This window comes from Podarcis muralis, chromosome 10, assembly GCF_964188315.1.
Source record: "Podarcis muralis chromosome 10, rPodMur119.hap1.1, whole genome shotgun sequence".
NCBI classification, from domain to species: Eukaryota; Metazoa; Chordata; class Lepidosauria; order Squamata; family Lacertidae; genus Podarcis; species Podarcis muralis.
This window is the reverse complement of record NC_135664.1, coordinates 27,418,456-27,439,610: the sequence shown is the minus strand read 5'-3', so window position 1 is coordinate 27,439,610 and position 21,155 is coordinate 27,418,456. Positions and strand designations below refer to the sequence as shown.

Below are 21,155 nucleotides of genomic sequence, written 5' to 3'. Positions count from 1 at the left end.
GTAAAGGGACCCCTGACCATTAGGTACAGTTGTGCCGACTCTGGGGTTGCGGCGCTCATCTCGCTTTATTGGCCGAGGGAGCCGGCATACAACTTCCGGATCATGTGGCCAGCATGACTAAGCTGCTTCTGGCGAACCAGAGCAGCGCTCGGAAATGCCGTTTACCTTCTTGCACTGGCATGCTTTCGAACTGCTAGGTGGGCAGGAGCTGGGACCGAACAACAGGAGCTCACCCCGTCACGGGGATTCGAACCACCGACCTTCTAATCAGCAAGCCCTAGGCTCTGTGGTTTAACCCACAGCGCCACCCGCGTCCCTACCCAAAGGTAAATTCCACCGAGTCAATGGAGCTCTCTCTCGGGTAAATGGGTATCTTACTATGTTTCCCATATATTGCTTCCAATAAAAAATATGGAAGGTATGTTTCCATGTAGAAAACGACATATATGATATTGTGGGAGTATATTGCATTTATCCTCTAGAAAAGGGGTTTCCAGCCCCACACCAAAAAAATAACCACATTTTTTAAAAAGGAGACAATATACAGCCAACCCCCAATATGTGTGGGAATTGCATTCTGGGTCATCATGCACAACAGCAGGGCATGCATAAGGCTGCTCAGCCCCATTATGCCCCCACCCCCTTACCAGCGGCGTAGCGTGGGTTGTCAGCACCCGGGGCAAGGCAAGTAATTTGCACCCCCTAACCCGGGGCAAGGCAAGTAATTTGCGCCCCCTAACCCCTAACCTGCCGCCGCTTCCAGCTTCTTCTTGCTGCTGCCTGGGCTGGGGTATTTACGGTAAGGTAGCCACGGCGGCCACAGCGGGTCCGTGTCAGGTGATCTGAGGCGAGTTGCCGCTGGCGCTGCCGCCCAAACGACGCCGCTTGCTCGGAGGAGGAGGAGAGCAGAGAGGCGAGGAAAATGCAACATGGCCCAGCTGCTGCTGCAGCAGCAGCGGCGGGGCTGTGAGGAGGGGCTGCCTGGCGTGCCCTCCGCGGCCCTGACGCGCGGGGACCGCAGCGAACGCTGAGATCCGCTGCCAGCTCGTCGGTTCCGCGAGACATGGGGGTCTGCTACAGCCTGCGCCCGAGGCTCTTCGGCAACTCCGGAGGCGGCGAGCGCGCCCCCCCAGATGTTGCGCCCGGTGCGGCCGGCCCCCCCTGCACCCCCACGCTACGCCACTGCCCCTTACACCCCCTTTTCCAGCCACTTCCAGGTCACTGTGATGCGCATGTGCACAATCACACGTCAATTGGATGTGCGTAAATTGGTTGTTGCCCGTACACCCCCAACCCCAAATGACCACATAGAAAAGCAGGCAAACACCCCTCTGCAAAGGAACAGCCAAATCTCATTTCCAGCGCCATCATACCATTAAAATTCACATCACACATTTCTTGATTTTTGTGAATGTGAGCAAACAGCTAACAAATGCTTGAAATATAATGATAAATGGGGGTCCCCTATACATGTAGGATCTCATGTGTATTTTGCCAGTGCCTTGAATCTCAAGTATCTGGAAGCCTCCACTATTCACAACATTTTTAGTATGCTGCGGGGTTAAATGGAAGGTGAAGGTTTTTCATCATAATGAAATGCATAAAATGAGTTTTAGATAAAGAAATGTAGAACATAAAAACAGTAGCAAAGAACTATTTTAAGAGCAAGATAATCAAACACCCCAGAGATAAATCTCTTAATACGACTGGAAACACAACAAAGAACCTGTTCTTGTTTTTTAAAATAACATAAGCATCTAATTTCCTATATTAGCCAAGATCAATATGGGACGAAACAAGTGAAGGAAATAATACAGCAGTGTAGATCTGAAGGTGCCTAGATATTATTGTGATAAGAGTTTCAGAAATGCTTGAACAGACAGCGCAAAAGAACAGAGCAGAATCTACATGGCATAAATTAGGAGCAAACAGAGCATAACAGTTCTGATAAGGTTTTCTGCAGTCTTCCTCCTCCCCACCCACTATCTATTTCCCTTACTAGGTAATCCTTGAACCATTTTCACTAAGGGTATGATGTTTCAGGATATTAGCTGAAACTTTCATAATCTTTCAGTTCCCCCCCTCCACCCCCTAAAATGCTAATTTTAGATCACAGTTATGGATGTTATTGATCTCACTGAATTTCAAATGTAGTGTACACCACCTCTTCAATTAGAAAATCTCAATGGAGGCGAGATCTGACCAGGTTTACCCTGTGATTGATAAAAGTATTCTGCTCTATTTTGATGACCCAGATCCTGCATTAAAACACTGGGAAACAAAGCATACTCTTCTCCTGAAGCAAAGCTGTGCCTGATTGTTTTAATTAGTGCATTCATTTTCTGCATTTAATATACAGGAAGGTTATTAGACTATTATTTTAAATGATTACACATACTTTTTGTTGTGGCAAACCACATGCAACTATACTTGTGAGAGAAATGTTATCCATTTCCCCTCAAATCATGTCTGGCCTATTTTTGTCAAGGAAAAGCAGTCTACAAACGATGCTAAGAAACTCTGCATTCCTATACTAACTGAACTTGGTGGGACTTACTTCTCAGTACGGGTGTATTGAATTGCAGTTTTAATATGGGGTGATTCATTTGTTATCCACGTAGATTAACAAGGGGAAAAAATCTATCTTAACAGTGAATGTCAATTCTAGCCAATGTAGGTATTATATTTCAATGTCCCTTGTGAAAATGGCCAGTCAGAGACCCTGGAAGAATCTACTTGACTTCATTACGATTACTGTGGTTGGAATATTTTTGTAGAATTGTAGAGTCCCTGAGGATCATCTAGTCCAACCCGCCTGCAATTTATACATATTAAAGCCCTAACTCATAAGGCAGCTTCCTTCTGTGTTACATACATGATGCAGAAAGTGAAGTCTGAGGGAAGAATACATGCAACTGGCTTACATACTGACTCATAGCTGAAAACTGTGTCAGCTTATTAAGAAGCCAGACTTGTACACTGCTCATTCAGAAAATATATCATTCCCTGCCCCAATGTTGCAGCAATATATGCCTGAAAAGCTCAGTATATATAGCTAATGTGCATATTGCTCAATTAACCCATCAATTTCCATATGTACAACATTGGTGAATGTTGACCATTAAACCAATTTAGCAGTTGACTGAAAAATCTTGAGCATAGCTTGCAACATTTGAAATAATTTTGTTTTAGCATATTTATTTATTAACATTGGGGGGCCGGGGAGAGAGGTTGTCTTTACTCCACTTCCCTGAATGCAAATTCCATTGACTTCCCTAGGATTTGCTTCCAAGTAAACGGCGTTACGAGCCATATGCTTCGCGGTTCATAGGGATACAACTGGCAGCACATCAAACGGTGAAATCAAATATTACGGTATCTCGACGACTTTTTCTGTATGCCAGCGGGTGGGTCCGATATATACTTGTACGCATATTATGGCAGAATCCCAAAAAACCTTGGGCACATCTGCGAAGAGATGCCTGGGGCAAATATAGAAACCGAACGGAGCGACCAACTGCCTCCCTCTCCCAAGATTAGTAGCAGTGGTGTGTGGGGTGGGGGAAGCTACCGGTAATTGTCAATTTCACCGGAGGAAATTGGCAACGTCAGCTCTTCCGCCCCTTTCCTAGACGCATATCCATCAAGGGAAGGGCTTTAAAACTTTTGCCATGCCTGGGCGAACTTCAAATGGCGAGCAAAACGCTAATCACCAGACGACACAGTTGGTTAGAGCGTGGTGCTAATAACGCCCAAGGATGCAGGTTCGATTCCTATTATGGGACATTCCTGAATTTGTTAGCCGCCTTGAGCCCGGTCTTGGCTGGGGAGGGCGGGGTATAAATAAATTATTATTATTATTATTATTATTATTATTATTATTATTATTATTATTATTATTATTATTATTATTATTATTATTATTATTATTATTATTATTATTATTCCTGCATTGAATGAGGGTGGACTAGATGACCCGGTAGGTTCCCTTCCATGCTTCTATGGGAAGTTGTCCTTTTATAGCGGTTCGCAGCAGTCTTGCAGGGCCCCTCCTCCTTCTCTTCCTCCCCGCTTCCCCCCCCCCCGCACCCTCCCCTATTTTGGGGGACGGGCAGCGCCTACCCCCAAAACCTTTCCCTGCGACACCAAGGGGAAGCGTCGCGCGCGCAGCCCACCCGTCTCCACTGACGCGATCCACCCAACCGGGTTTTCCGGAGCGCCGACGGGACGAGGCCCTTCGTCGATTGGCTGGCGCGGGCAGCTGCAGCCAATGGGCTGCGGGGAAGGCTTTCCTCATGGCAAGCGGGTGCCGGGCGCCGGAGTTCCAGTAGGGGAAGAGGGTCGGCCGCCGAGGGGGTCGCTGCTCGCTCTCTGCTGGCGCGGAGGCTCGCTCGCTCACTCGCCGTCCCCGGAGGCGCCCTTCTTTGCCGCCGCCGCGTTTCCGCTCGACATGCGCGGCTTCGGCGTGCGCTGATTTCCCGCGAGGGGTAGAGCCGCCGAGCGAGGAACCAGGCAGGCGCTGCTGCTGCTGCTGCTGCTGTTGCCTCCAATGTGGGGATCGCCGTCCGGCGAGAGCACCTGGGCGACTTCGTGGCCGGAGTCCTTCTCGTCGAGGGTGAGTCTGTGCTGCAGCAGAGACAGAGACAGTGGGGGAAAAACGGAATTGCTTAATTGCTTTCTGTGGTGTGGGGCACTTTATGCAGAATCCCTCAAAGGAGATCGCAGGATCGCCCCCCCCCCCCCTCCGCCGCCCTCTTAGCATCTCCTGCCACTCTCCAAGAAAAGTCCCCAGAAACTGGTTCCTGGAATAGGAAATCTAGCTAAAACAAGCAACCCGCCCCCTCCACAGACCCTTAACTTCTACCAAATGATCATCATCTTTTCAAATTCCTCAGTGGTAAGTTTTAGGCTGCACTTAATGTGGGACTTAAACACCCCCCCCCCATTTACTTAAGAGTAAATCCCACTGTTTGTTTAAAAAATGTTTTAATTGAAGATTTTCTTGGGTGACAAAAGTGCCATCGTCTCTTGTTTTCAGATCATAAAGTCCTTTCTACAGATCGGTTATCTTCGATGTGAGACGTTAATGTTGTATATAGTATAAGTTTGGGGGAGAAGAGAGGGGGGGGGTAAACCTCACTGTGGACTGCGTCTTGCGTGGAATGTTACTTCGCCTCTTTTATATGCGTGCGTTTTGATTCGGGCTGGTCAAGGTGAATTATGGAACCGAGACACAGAGTACTAGTTAACTCTCATTGGGGTACACTAGCGAGAGAGTGCTCTCCTTTCTCGGTGTAAGGAATGCCGTATTCAGTTCAATCCGCCGTTGCTTCTGTTTGGAAAAGGGTGAGTGCTTTAGGGTTGAACCCCCTAACGCCGCAGACAGTCCATTTTTGCTGGGAGTAAGCCCCTTTGAACTCGGTGGAACCTACTTTTGAGTAAGCACCCATAGAGTTGGATCTGCAAGAAGAAAGGACTATGCGTGCATTGGTGTGTGGGTGTGCAAACCCAGAATTTGGAGGGTTTTGCTTGCAGAAGAATCGTGTCCAGAATGCGGTTGGTGCAACTTTTTGCTGTAACTTTCTCAAGCAGGTTCTAAAGCAGCTTTTAATTTTTAACTTTGCGTGGCTATGCAAGTATCGGGAATGGAACATAGCATTAGGAACTAGTGAAACTATTTATTATATCAAGGTCAGGGTATGTGTGTAATTAAATCTCTTTGCACTTTTTTTTTTATTAAAAAAAGAAGCAGCTATATTTATCTCTCATGCCCATAGCAATAAGCTGTTTCGCTGCGATCAAAAGGATGCGTTTAAAGAGCACGCAGCCAGTGTGGCAGTTGCTGCGGAATATCTGCCACTTTATATATTTATTTATACAATCCATGCAAGGAAAGCTCCCATCTGTCTTTCTAGCAGCGGGCCATGGCTATAGATGGGTGTGAGTTTCAGGGAGTCTGCCTGAATCAGGCTCCAGATGTGTGAGCTCAGCTGTTGTCTGTCACTTGGGTGACAACTGGCTCCCCCCCACCCCCAATACAAGCAAGGCTTTGCTTTCTCCATTATCCTCAGTCAAGTGTCAATGTTTCAACTCCCTCCTATTATTTTGTATATACAGGGCAGCCCCCTGGGAGTTCCTTTGGCGATCCCTAACAATATGTCTGGGTCTTGGTTCTTTAAAGTTGTGAAGGGATGGGAGGAACATTTTTTAACTCTTGAAGGTGAAAACCATCTAAAATTCAGTTTTTAAGGTACAGAGTTAGCCTTCGCTACTTTGCTTAGAAAGTGCAATGAACATTAAACTCCCCTCCCCTTTCCAGACAAAATTGAGCCTTAGCTTGGAGATCTAAAACTTAAAGCAGTAACCATTTATTTTGGCTGACTTGGCTGGGGGGGGGGCACTCATCTTAAGGTGTATATGTGGCTATGTTTGGGCCTAGCTCAGAAATCTGTCACTGTTCCCACAGCTGGGGGTTAAGGAAAACAAAATAAAGCTCTTTTTGTACTAGCTTTAGTGTTTTTAAATGCCATCAACTGGGAAGCTTGAAGCACAGTGGGGAAGATTTTACAACTCCCAGCGCAATCTTGATGCAGAAGATTTAAAGGCTCGCCCTGTGTATTTCCCACATACTAAAACAAAAAACATACTAAATGGCTATCATGCCTTTTTCTATAGCTTGAGGTGTGATTGAGAACACTGACCTTTAGCTAGCTGTTTCCCCACCCACTTTGCCTGCAGCAAATTTAGCAGAATCTAGGTTTTTAAGATTCATTTGGCTCTGCCATTTCCCAAGTATTTCAGTTCATGTAGAAGGTTCTGTTTTCAGTTGCTTGCTGAAGGATTTGTTTAGTCTTTATTTGATGCTTACGTTTTAAAAGTAAATACTCCAGCAACAGACATGGATCCCCCCCCCCTGTTTTTTTCTAGCAAAAGCTGGTAGAAAGTTAAAAACAATTACAGCTTGATCCTGTGAATGTTTACTTGGAAAAAGTCCCACTGCACTAAAGGGGGCCTCATGACTGTGTAAGCCTAAAGCTGTAATCCTAGGCGTCTTTAGTTGGGAATGAGTCCCATCGAACTCTGTAAGACATAAACTTCCAAGTTAACTTTGCTTAGGATCACAATGCAAGTTGTAGATTTTATAATTTGGGAGCTGCATGGCTATTTTCTCTTTGTATTAACAGATATTGTAGTTTGGTCAGCCTTAGTTACCTAGGCAAACTTTAACATCAGCTGGGTGGTGGTGGAAACCTTACAGGGTTAATAGCTGAGCTATTAAGATTGAAGTCAGATGTGGCTAAAAGCAACAGGGGAGTCTGGATTTCCCTAATATCCTGTAGTATAACTGAAAAGGTAATTGTATTTTAAAGGTTTTTTTCCTTTAATCCACACTGTTTCTATTTAGAACTTTGAAAAAGAAAAGCTAAATGGAACCCCAAAATGCTTTAATGCAGTGGTAAATTGAGAATTAAGTGAAGATTTTAAAATCATGCAGTATGTGAAGATTTTTGCACAGAAATTAGAGTAATCCCAGAATTTTCTTGTTTAAATGACCAAGTTTGCCACTATAGAAAACTAGGATGTAGAATTGTTACATCCACTTGAGTAGAAAATGTTTTTAGAGACTATTGATAATAAAATGTTTAGTCGAGAACATTATACTTGTCAGAGATGTTGAAATATTTTGTTTCTTGCTGCTTGGATAACTGAGGCGTACTTTGGCGAAACAAATTCTTCTCGCTTGGTTGTTAACTGTTTGGTCTGTCTCCCCCTATCGTCTGAGAAAATCCATGGGTTTAGTGTGTCTTAAGTACATTGGAATCTCTTATTTGCTCATAACTGGCGTGGGGACTCTGGGGAGTTTTAACTCTGGGGGAAAGAGGGCCTTGTGGTAATTGTGCATGAACCTCAGCTCAGTGGCGTAGCATGGGGGGTGCAGGGGGGGCCGGCCGCACCGGGCGCAACATCTGGGGGGGGGCGCTCACACTCGCAGCTCTCTGCCCCTACCTGGCTCACTCACTCTCTCTCACTGCAGTGCTGACTGTGCGAATCCGATCCGAGCCACCGGGTCGCCACCCACTGTGGAGGGGGGGTGCCAGGCGTGCGGTGCGGTTAGGGGGTGCAAATTACTTGCCTTGCCCCGGGTGCTGACAACCCACGCTACGCCACTGCCTCAGCTCATTGCTGTACACGTGTGCTTGACTGAGCAACAGTCACCAAACATCATGGGTAACCAACAGGGCATCTTTCATGTGTTGTGGGATTCCAACTCCCATCAGCCCCAACCTGCATGACCAATGGCAAAGGGTGATGGAAGTTGTCATCCCGCAACATCTGTAGGGCACCATGTTTGCTACCCGTGCCATATGCAGCAGGAGCAACTTCATCTGTATCAGCAGCTTCACATAAAAAATAATAATAAAAAGGAATTGGGCCAACACATACGCAGCCTTCAGTAGAAAGCTTAAGTTACTGAAAGTGACTCAAAGGCCTATGCCACATGTAGAACTGCCACCCTCTGCAGTAGGGTCAACATTTCCCAATAGTGGTATGGGAGTCAGCAACAGAGAAATTCAAACCCCAACCTGACATGCTGGGAGGGGCTTTGGATGTTGTGGAGACATCCCTGCTGCTTGAGGGCCTCTGCCACAGTGAAAAGCCCCACTGTGCCCATTGAAAGTATGGGCAGGCAGAACTAATGCCAACTCAAACCCCTGAAATGAGGTCTTCCTGGGGAAGAGGTAGAGCTGAACCAGCCAAGGATCTGCTGAATCCTAAGTCAGTCTAGCTACTGGTGATGGGCCCAGTTCTGGCATAGCCACTCCAAAATGGAGGGGAAGACCTACTATCCTCTGCCTTGACCAGTGTGAGCAGCAGAGCTTTGGGTGTAGTGGTGGCTTCTCCAGTTCATTCGACCATGCTGCTCCCCAGCCAGAAGTTGGGTTTGCTATTTCACATCATGCCTATGAACAAACATACTGATTTGTACCTGTGTAATGGCTGTGGCAAGGGGAAAGGAGGTAGAGGATAGGCTTTGGATGCAAAAGGCAGTGTATAGCATTTTCTGGTTAGGTTGGGGAAAATCCTTGTCTACAATCTTAGAGAAGTGGGGGACCTTTAGCCCTCCATAAGTTACTGAACTGCAACTCCCATCAGCCCTACTTGTTGTTGTTGTTGTTTAGTCATTTAGTCATGTCCGACTCTTCGTGACCCCATGGACCTGAGCACGCCAGGCACTTCTATCTTCCACTGCCTCCCGCAGTTTGGTCAGACTCATGTTTGTAGCTTTGAGAACACTGTCCAACCACCTCGTCCTCTGTTGTCCCCTTCTCCTTGTGCCCTCTATCTTTCCCAACATCAGGGTCTTTTCCAGGGAGTCTTCTCTTCTCATGAGGTGGCCAAAGTACTGGAGCCTACTAAGCATGGCCAATGGCTAGGTATGATGGGAGTTGTAGTTTAGCAAGATCAAGAGGACCAAAGATTTCCCAAGCCTACCTGCCCCAGAGAGCTGCTACCATTCATTGTAGGCAATACTGAGGTAGAAGAACCAGTGGTCTGACTGTATAGGGAATGTTCTGTGTTTTGGTGAGCATATCTAGTCTCACCATTTGACCAAAATGATTGTAATCCTAAAACTAAACTGTAGATTGTGATTATTGTTATTAATTTTTGGTCTTATTGTGCCTTGATATGAATGAGCCTTTTGCCCGCTCTCCATTTTGTCTGAACCAAGTAACTTTGATTTGGAACCATCCAGATTCCCACACCAGCTGCAGACTGTGGTTTAGATTTCTATGTTACTCTGAAGCAGTTGACCATGGCTATGGTCAGAGGTTTCCTGGTTTAAACACATGTGTAGTGGAAAGGTTTGTCCATGTCTCAGTTTAATAAGCAGAACTATGGTTGTCTGAATGCAACCAAATACTTGGCTAGTTGCTTCACATCACATTTTCAGGGCCCCTTCATGCTAGCGACATACAGTCATTCCAATTTCTAGATAACATATCAGGGTATATGTGTGTGTGCTTGCCCTTTTCTCACCTTTTATTGTCTTTGCTATCTACCGTCTTTGTTTACTTTTTATCTTAGCCAGACTGACTTATCATTCCCCTCACAGTGATTATTACCTTTTCCTCCTCAGAAGTTGGAATGTTCACAGATGTTCCGTGACACTACAACACTATTAAGGCACTAGTGTTATAAGATGTACTCGTGGCATCGTTTTAAGATTAGGCTTTGAACAATAAGGCTAATGTTAGCAGTTGCTTTGACGATGGACCCTAGAGGCTCGTTCATGTATAATTTGTCATTGTTTCCAAACAAACTTTCAGTAGCAAATGTGAGAGAATGCCTTTCTCCTTGTCTTATAGTGGAATTTCTAGTATAACCATGTAATTGAGACATCTGACGTTGTAGCTGCCATGAATATTGTGGGATAGCTGTTGGATATGTGTTCTCTAAATCTGAACAGAATTTAACCATGTGAAACAATTTGTGTAAGGCTTTTATGTAAGGACAAGTTTGTTAACTCGGCCAGCTTTAATTGTTCAGTTTAATGGAAAAGGTAACCTGAAGTTACCTGTTTGGGGCATCAGTCTTCTAGTTATACAGGTGAGTTACCTTCCCCCACTTGCTTATGGGTTTGCCATAACAGGAACTGGAGGGAGGGAATTTCTTTTCTTCATCAAGCTGAAGAATGGTGAGAAGCAACATGTTTTACAACTTATAGCACACTGATGTCATGACATTTCTGGCAGCAGTACTCAGACTAATCAGATCATTTTCCTCCTTGCCAAAATGACAGTCTTTCCAGATGCGGTTTCCTTCATTCTTGGTCCATTGTCAAAGGGTATTTCCAGTTCTTGAGATAAATTTCTCAAGGGCCCTGTAATAACTCTTAACCTTGTTTTTTCTATTATATTCATGTTTAGACTTTGTTCTAACTGAATTAATTATCTTAGGAAGACTCCAGGAACATGGTATGACCATGCAGTGTGTATTCATTACAGCTTTTTGTTATCTGCAGACAGATTTCCCACAATATGCACAGTAATTAAGATGCACCAGCCCATTCAATCACTTAAAGCTGTCTTTAATAATAATAATTAAATGCTACAAAGGTGCTGTCATTTACCACTTTCTCTTCCCACTTCCCCACTTCTTGCTTTTTTGGGGAGATGCAACACTGACTACAAGTCCTCACAGACTTAAATGTCTGGCCCAAGTGCAACTAACTCTGTTGGATTGTGGCCATAATTTGAATTACTGATGACCAAAGGCATAATACCATAAAGTTAACCTGCAGGATATTTCCCAACAAACTTTGCTGGTTCTTAAAAATTATTTTCTTAGAACACTTCTCTTTTGGTGACCAAGCTGTTTAGAAGCTGGAGTTATCTACCCAGAAGCCCCTCTCCATGCTGACACTGCAAGCAGCAGTGAAGAGTTTATGTGCTGTAGTGGTTAAGAGACTTAGCTACAAATAAGGAAATCCCTGGTTTGGATTTTGCCTCTGCCATATACTCACTAGATGGCCTTTGGCAAGGTACCCTCAGCCTCGTATTGGCAAATTAGAAATACTAGTTTTACTTACTTTGCAGGGTTGTCGTAAATTGGATAATCCATATAAAGCACTGTGAACTGTTGACAATGCAGCTGTTGGCAGGTTACTTTGTCAAAATAAAAAGGAGATGCCCCACAGGTCTCCTTGCCACTTCTTATTCTGGGATGGCACTACTTGCAGATTACAGTCATACCTTGGAAATTGAACGGAATCTGTTCCGGATGTCCGTTTGACTTCCAAACGTTCAGAAACCAAAGCATAGCTTCTGATTGGGTGCAGGAAGCTCCTGCGGCCAATGGGAAGCCCCGTTAGACATTTGAGTTCCAAAGAACGTTCGCAAACCGGAACACACACTCATGGGTTTTCGGCATTTGGGGGTCAAAACGTCCAAGTGCCAAGGCGTTTGGGATCCAAGGTATAGCTTTATTCCCTGCCCAGACCAAAAAAACACCACACATGAAATAGCTGTGCTTTTCTTCCAAGCTGGTAATGACTCTCCCAACACCTAATTTGAAGACTTTCAGAAGCTTCTGGAATGATCTTTCTTCTGATGTTAGATGGAATGTCTTCTGGTGCAGGCTTCTAACTTAGTGCAGGTCAGACCAGAGGCAAGATGAAGTCCATTACCTGTCAGTTGGCTATGTCTGCTTGAAATACATGCATTAAATCTTGCCATCAAAGGTATGGAAGTTTTTTGAGCTGCTCTGCTCTGTTCTACCTCACTTTACTGCCCTTCTCTTGGTCTGTAAGCCAGAATGTCTGGGATATGCCCAGGAATGCAAGCAAATCTATGAAGACATTAGCATGCTTACATTGCATTCAGCTGTGCCTTAAAAAAAGAAAAAGAAGGAAAGAAAGAACATGAGCTGCAGATCTCTCACTTTACAGTTGTGGTCTTTGCCTTCAGTAACAACTCTTGTTTTGAACTACTGCCAATTATGCACAGTATTGGCAGCCTGAAGCAGCTGTGTATTTTAAAAAAGATAGCTTCTCTAACAACCTTCTGAGAATGCAATTGTGATTGTATTTAATTTGAATTAGGATTCTTGGTTTCCTGTTCCTTCCTTCTTTTTTTGGTAAGCAGCTTTCCCAATAGCTTCAATGGGCAACATCCAACTTAAAGCCCATTGCTTTTGGTGGGTCCATTAATGAATCTGACATAGTGTTAGATATCACCCATTGCTTTTTAAATCTTACAGAAAATGGCCCCACGATGACCATTTGCTGTAAGACTTGTTGGAACTAAGGACAGATCTACCAGTAATAGAGGGAAACCTATGTCTTTAAACACCTGATTTTTCAAGCAGAGGATAGGACTTAAAAGTTATATTAGTCTAAAGTATTTGCTGCTTTTTCCCCCTAAACAAGAGACTGGGATATACCCACATGAGATAAGTGAGGTTTGTGTGTAAATAAAAGTTCTGGGAGGCATTCATTGACTGCTGCAAAACTGCAGTGTCATCCTCATACTGAATTTAGGCAGCATGCCAAGCCATGGTTAAGGAAGCTTGATGTGAAGTCTGATTTGCAACAGACCATGGTTGTGATCTATCAACAAAGCAGAACTGGGTACTGTAAGTTGAAATGTGTCTGCAAACCATGGTTTGGCATTACATCTCAATTGAGAAACTGTTAAGGCTCTTGTTCCACCTGCTAACAGCCTCTGCACCTAGACAATTCACCTTGATTCCACCAGTAGTACTTTCAGTGGCCTCTTCAATGTGGAGTTCATAACTACTGGAAAGGAGCTCATTTAGATTCATAATTGAGACTTTTTAATTTAGCAGAACCTTTTCAGAATGAAAGTTTAATTATTGTCTTGTAGTACTGAATTGTAATTTTAACTCTGTGTTAGTTTTGATGTATCTTTTATATTCTATTTTAGTTACCTGTGCCCTGAGGAACTATAGTTGATAATGGGTATAACTCTAGGGATGGAAGGAAGAGACAAAAGTGTGGAAACATAGCTTGGCAAGCATGTAGACTCAATAGAGTTTGGTGTTTGCCCTGGCCTTCTACTCCTATTGCCATGGACTTTTTAACCAGATCATCTGTAGTTATGCTAAGATAGCAGACCTCATAGGTTCAGTGAGTCTCCTGGAAAGTTAAGTATGTGCTGGATTGCAGTGCTAACTGGAATAGCGGCCAATCCTTCCAGCAAGCCAAGCGTCTTGCCTTCTGAGACTTTGATGGGCTTTGGAGGATAAATATCTGAAGTCCAAGAATAGAAATGTGAGACAGGCCCTTGCTCAGCACCTGTGATCTGCAGCAGAAGTATCCAGCCAATCTAGTTAGCTCTAGCCAGTGCCAGCCCTTCATCTGTTCAAGAGCTTAGCTTCTCTTTGTTTCAGCCAAAAATGCTTAGTATAGCTTATTGGTCGTTTTGATGGCCTGCATGTCTAGAACATTTTCATTTTGTTTAAATCAGGACATTCGTAAGATTGATTATGGTCCACTGATGTTCTGATGGTCAGCCTAGTTAGTACCTGCTGGTTCCTAAGATTTCTGTAAGGAGTGTTGGATTAAGTGGAGTCTCTTAAGAGGCAAAATACTTATTATGCTCAGAAGCAAGAGTGCATGCCTGGGATCCCTTAACGCTGATTAGTTATGCCTTGCCTGTTAAGAGTAGATACTTGGGATCTCTTGCTTTGTAAAATTTGAAACACTTGGTGGACCACAGGGAAACAATTGTTTTTTTTTAAAAAAAACAACCAAAGTAGCCCACACACATCTGAATGGGTCCTCCTCTTGCTTATATTACATGCCTTCGAAGAAATAATTAATGTGTCTGTGTCGTCTTATAATATACATACTCATTTCTAAATGGAATTAAGTTTGGCATGAAACCCTGTCTTGTGTTTTCGCAGATGTTTCCTGAAATGTGTGGATTGTGTAATAAAACGTAAGAATTTTGGAAGGCTTTCTGTTCCTTTTGTTTATCATGATTATCTTATGGAGAACTTCATTGTGAGATCTTTCTGCCTGTGTTCAAGGCACAAAGGGAGGCTCTGAAGTGATAAATATAGTTTTCATTTATGGCCGATCGCTGAAGTGATTTAGATCTTTGTTTCTTGTGCGTGTGGAAGAAAGGAATAATATAATATTGTACATTTGTTTGTTTTAGTAAAATGTAATCCTATAAATTCCTTTGTGCTCTTTCTATAAGTCTAGACAGCTTGGTGGGCTAAAAGCCAACAAAACGTCCTTGCTCACTGCCCAGTGTGCTTGAAAGAGCAAGACAACTGGCCGCCTATGCTGGAAATAAATTCTTTATTTACAAAAGAGGTTAAACCAGAAGCTGCTTTGCTCGGAAGAGTAAAGTCTTAACGGCTAAGAAGTCCAGATCTCAATAGGCTTCCCTTGTGCTTTCAAAAGGCTTGTTCTGAGCTCCTGATTTATTGGGGTGGCGAATACTGTTGGAGATCAAATGATGTTGCCATATCATTGATTGACATACTGTTCTAATGCTTTGTGGTAGGTTGTTGAGAAAGCACTCCCATACAATCATGTCTCCAAGCTGGCTCTAACAACTACAATATAGAAATTGCTGCCAACATCCCTGGATCACGCTACTGACAACTGGGGGGAAATGGGCAGGCCTACTGCTGGAGGAGAAAGACTGTTCCCAACCCCTTCCAGCCTCTCCCTTTTTAAGGTTAGGCATTGTAGCTCTGTGAGGGGGTAAAAACTACACTTCCCATGATTCTTTTGGGGAAGTAATGCCCTTGAAATGAACGGTGTGCTGCCATTTCAGTGGTTTATAACATTGGATCATTTTTGGTAAGTCTTTCCGCCTCCACCCTCTTTAGATGAGAGCAGAGCTTTCAGTTGAAGCCATCTAAATACTGCTAAATACACATCTTGTTGATGAATGCTGAGGCTAAGCACTGGTAACCTGCTCTAGATTTAGCCAGCATTGTAATCTCCCCCCCCCCCCCCGCCCATGACAATAAAATGTAATAATATATTTAACAGACACACACACACACAAAATGGACTCTATTACACTGTGGGCTTGCATTAATTTGGAATCCCTTTGACATGTTGTGTTACCGTTTGGGACTGAGGTTTTGTCAGCACTGTAATTGTTCTTGGCATTATTGTATTTATGGTCTCCTTATGGATTCAGTTGGTAATGAGTAATGTAAGAGCTGATTATCTAAATTGTGGAGTCAGTCTTTTAGAATTAGCAGTGCTTATCATCTGATGCTCCTTGATGTAACTAGGAGCAGTTAGGACTTTTCTGAGGCATTTTGAAATCCCAACCCTTGAATTTAAATGCCTTCTTTATCTGGGCCCAGCTAATAAATAATGTTGCAGTAAACCAGGCATAGGCAAACTTGGCCCTCCAGATGTTTTGAGACTACAATTCCCCTCATCCCTGACCACTGGTCCTGTTGGCTAGGGATGATGGGAGTTGTAGTCCCAAAACATCTGGAGGGCTGAGTTTGCCTGTGCCTGCAGTAAACAGCGATAGTGGGGAGCTGAACTCCCCACTTTTCAGCATGCACTGATTACAAATGGTTAGCTGTGCAGGCTCTCAAAGTTTAAGTGGAAGAAAGCTTCTTGGTTACCTCTTTATGCTTGCTTGGAAGATTTTCCTTGTTAAACCACAGTCCTGCAAATGATAACTACACAAGGGATCCTTGGTCAAATTGTACTTCCACAGCACAGATGTTGCAACCCCACTCAAGGTGCTTGTAAGCCTTTATAAGGAGGTGATACCTGTCTTATCTCAAAGAGTTGTATACAGAAGTTTCCATTCCTGTCCTGCACCACTGGAAATATGGTTGACCTCCAACTTGTGGGAATCTGCTAACTGGTCACTACCAAGCTGGGCCTTGAATAACTCAAGACAGATAACTGCTATGACATAATCAAAACAAAAAAAAATTCTTTCCAGTAGCACCTTAAAGACCAACTAAGTTAGTGCTTGGTATGAGCTTTCGTGTGCATGCACACTTCTTCAGATAAGCTATGACATAAGTTGTTGAAAAAAGAAAGAACCATTATTCCTTGTATTTGTTAGCTGCTTTTCTTACAGAGGTCACTGAAAGTGACTTACCTTAAAACCAGTTAAGAAATGAATGCTAACACTCAAGATACAGTAGTTGGCCCCAGAGTAAGACATGTAAAATCCAGGGATATGGATAAGGAGTAAGATCATTTAGTCTTAGAGAGAGGTGGCTATGTGAATTAGACTGCCATGATGCACACATAAAATAGTTAATGTGGGAGCAAGGCCAACACAATGCAGTTTATTTGCCTAACAATGTTCTTTTTTTGCTCATTGTTTTCTGTTCTCCTTTACCATAGCACATCATGGGGTCACTATATAAGCTCCACTAGATGGGTTTCTCATTGTTCAGCTATACCAGGGTTTCCCCAATCTTTGGTCTCCTGTTTTTTGGACTACAACTCCCATCATCCCTCGCTAGCAGGAGCAGAGGTCAGGGATGATGGGAACTGGAGTCCAAAAACAGCAGGAAGCCCAAGTTTGGGAAACCCTGAGCTATACCAATAAGACTAGGTGCATCCTTAAAATAAATAAAAAAGCCCTAAAAGTGTTACATTTTTGTATTTACATTAGAAATCACACACTCTTGAAACTACAAATGTATCCATATAATTATGTATTCAGTGTCTATACTGTATTGACTTGGCTGCGTATGCGATTCTAACTCTTTACACTGTAACTAGAAAATTCTGGGCTCATAGTTTGCATGAACTCTGCATCCTTTCAAGCTCCAGTTTGGGGATTTTACATTAACAGTATGTGAGTAGTACTTTGTAACTTTTTAAAATGTCATTTTGTTTGTAGGCTTGGCTCTTTAAAGGAGGTTCAACTAATGGTGATGAAGAATTAATCTTCCAGGGGGTGGGAAACCTGTCTCAATTTGCTGTCTCCATACCGTCCGCCGCCTGCCCTTTCTAGCCACAAGTTTTTCCATAAATGGAAAACTTGTTCTTTTTTCTTTTTTTCAGACTCTCTCTGAATAGTTAATCCCGGGGAAGTGTCTGCTGAACAGCTACATAAAAACCTCAGTATTGCTACAAGTCTTGCTTGGATACTGGTACATGTGTACCTCTTGGCAATATATGGAGGTACTTAATTGGCATCTGTGCTCAAATCACTGACTCTGATTATACAGCAATGCTATAAAAAAATATCCACACTAGGTCTGAGTTTGTTTTCCCACCCCCAAACAGTCCCCTTATTCATCAGGAGCAAACTCTTCACCGCTAGCTAGTGGAGTTTGAAAAACAACCACCCCTAAACAGGATTCCCAACTGAAATTTTTACTTAATTGAACAGTTCAAAAAATAACTCTGCCCAATTGGCTAATCTGGGACAAAAAAAGGATACATAGAAAGATTTCTCTCAGTTACTTGAAATAAACTGGATTACGCTGTTCTTAACAGTGGCCAATCAGATGCCCATGGGAAGACTGCAAGCAAAATCTGAATGCAGCAGCAACCTCTCCACTTGTGATTCTCAACAATATTATTATTATTATTAAGGTAAAGGTAAAGGTACCCCTGCCCGTACGGGCCAGTCTTGACAGACTCTGGGGTTGTGCGCCCATCTCACTCAAGAGGCCGGGGGCCAGCGCTGTCCGGAGACACTTCCGGGTCACGTGGCCAGCGTGACAAAGCTGCATCTGGCGAGCCAGCGCAGCACACAGAACGCCGTTTACCTTCCTGCTGGTAAGCGGTCCCTATTTATCTACTTGCACCCGGGGGTGCTTTCGAACTGCTAGGTTGGCAGGCGCTGGGACCGAGCGACGGGAGCGCACCCCGCTGCGGGGATTCGAACCGCCGACCTTTCGATCGGCAAGCCCTAGGCGCTGAGGCTTTTACCCACAGCGCCACCCGCGTCCTGCATTATTATTATTATTATTATTATTATTATTATTATTATTATTTATTATTTATACCCTGTCCATCTGGCTGGGTTCCCCCAACCACTCTGGGCAGCTTCCAACAAAGTATTCAAATACAATAGTCTATTAAACATTAAAAGCTTCCCTAAACAGGGCTGCCTTCAGATGTCTTCTAAAAGTCTGGTAGTTGTTCTTCTCTTTGACATCTGGTGGGAGGGCGTTCCACAGGGCTGGTGCCACTACCGAGAAGGCCCTCTGCCTGGTTCCCTGTAACTTGGCTTCTTGCAGCGAGGGAACCGCAAGAAGGCCCTCGGCACTGGACCTCAGAGTCCAGGCAGAACGATGGGGGTGGAGACGCTCCTTCAGGTATACTGGTATTCAGAGAGACACTACTGAATTACATACCATATTCCAGGCAATTATTTCTTGATATTTTCTGATTCTATATTATAAACTATTTCCCTTATTTGTAGTTTTTTAAAAAATAAAAGCCTTGCTCATTCAGTTCCAAGAGATTAGACCTGTTGCTGCTTGATCTCTAGAAAGCTCAGTTTTTGCCAGTGCAATGTGTTCTCACACTCTGAAACTTCTTGTATTGAGAAAAAGCACATGGTTCAGAAATAGATCTAGAAGTTGTTTGTAGACAGTGGCTCGCTTCATGCGACACCATAAACTATAGCTTAGCAGAACTGCAGGAGCATCTCTGACAGAAACTCTGATCTACTTTACTTCTCCCCAGTCATTTTTTACTCCCATTTTAGATAAGACAAGTTTTGGCTTACTGTATCATGCAAACCAGGCTAGTGAGGGGAAATGTCAACCTTTGCAAAACGGAACTAACTTTGCCTTGTGCTGAAGTTTAATACTGTATATCAGTCATTAGCATAATTGCAAATGGATCATTGGCAGTAGGGTTTATGTATGTATTAAAAAGCATGTATTCGCAAGAGCACCAGTCCCACCATAAACTTGCCTTGGTCTTTGGTTTGTCCTCTCCCATCACTGTTAGGCTGCCCTTGGAAATGTTTATTCATGAGGAAGTACTTACAGCAATCTCTACATGTGGCTCATTTTTTTTACAAAGGTAAAAATGCTGACAGAATCTAGTGTGAGGGGGGGGGAAACCCTAATTGATAGAGCCGAACTCCTAAAGGCACATGAAAGCTTTGTTTGCCTCTTACAATTTCCTTTTGTTTTACTATAATAGCTTACTAGTTTGCTGTGGAGTAGCCCTGGGTTCATTTTCCAAAGGGAAGAGTATATTCTGCACACATACGCTGCCTGGAACCTTTTTGGGCTCGCACTGTGAAGGAAGATCATAAAAGCTTCAGTTTTAACTTTTTAAAGTTAAAACCTTGGATTGCCCTCTGTTTGCAGATACATATTTGAAAAGACGAATGTAAGGAAGTGTCTTGCTGTGTTTAAGAATTGCTATGCTCCCTGAAATTAGTGTAACGCTGTGATTTTGGTCTGTTACCCTGCTTCTTCCTGGTGTTTTTGCCACTATACATAGCTGTTTCTGTTGCCTGGTGCCTGGTACACCGTTATAGCAAGCAGTGTTGGCAACGGAATATGCACACTTGAGAGCAAGCCAGTTAATTCAGCAGGACTGACTCCTGGGTAAACATTCATAAGATTATGCTGTTAATCTCAGGAATAGCCGGTTTTTGCCTTCCACAACGTGTCTCTCTCCAGATGTAGCCTTAAACATCTGGAGGGCATCAGGTTGGGAATAACTGTCCTATCTTAATTTTTAAATGGAACACCTCTACTCTGTGCTTGCAACAAAGGGAACTGTTGGAAGTTAATATATATATGCACTCTCTAATGATGTAACAACTTCTGCCTAAATCTTCCCCCTTCCACATTTGTTTTGCTTTCTTCGCGGCATTGGAACCCTGTGAAATTGTGTTTCTGGTTATCTTTGACATTTAAGAAGATTGAAATGTTTTGGAGGATAAGACTAGGTTCTCCTACTGTTGGGGTGGCAGAATGTCTCTGAATACTTGTGAATCACAAGTGGAGAGAATAGTGTTGCCTTTGGTTCCTTTTTGTGGGACTTGCTAGAGGCATTTAGTTGTCCATTGTGAGAACAAGATGCTGAGTTAGATAGGCCTTTGACCTGGTCTAGCAGGGATCTCCTTATGCACTTATGTGTTAAGAACTCCTGTTGAATATGCAGCACTGTCTTAATAATAATGTTACGGGTGGGGTTTTGGGTGTCCTGGGTGCCAAATAACCACCTCTGTACTCCTGAAGGGGGCTTTACTCTAAACATTTTTAAAGCTGATATTTCCTGGAAATATCTTTGCCCTATGCTCTAATGTAATATTTTTATTTTTATTATTTTATTATTTATACCCTGCCCATCTGGCTGGGCTTTCCCAGCCACTCTGTGCGGCTTACATTAGAAATTTCCCAATACGGGGCTTCCTTCAGATGTCTTCTAAAAATATGTCTTCTAAAAGTCAGATAGTTGTTTATTTCCTTGACATCTGATGGGAGGGCATTCCACAGGGCGGGTGCCACTACTGAGAAGGCCCTCTGCCTGGTTTCCTGTAACTTCGCTTCTCACAGTGAGGGAACTGCCAGAAGGCCCTCAGAGCTGGACCTCAGTGTCCAGATTGAACGATGAGGGTACGGATGCTTCTTCAGGTATACTGGGCCAAGGCCATTTAGGGCTTTAAAGGTCAGCACCAACAATTTGA

The 21,155-nt window shown here is 43.7% G+C and overlaps 1 protein-coding gene across 1 annotated transcript in view; it reads left to right on the top strand.

The window, feature by feature from the left end:
• The first annotated feature begins 4,327 nt into the window (after positions 1–4,327).
• PRICKLE1 (prickle planar cell polarity protein 1) overlaps positions 4,328–21,155 on the top strand; it is a 66,760-nt gene continuing 49,932 nt past the window's right edge. The window contains exon 1 of the mRNA XM_028746391.2: positions 4,328–4,615. The gene's annotated coding sequence lies outside the window, so the exon portion shown is untranslated. The remainder of the gene's footprint in view (positions 4,616–21,155) is intronic.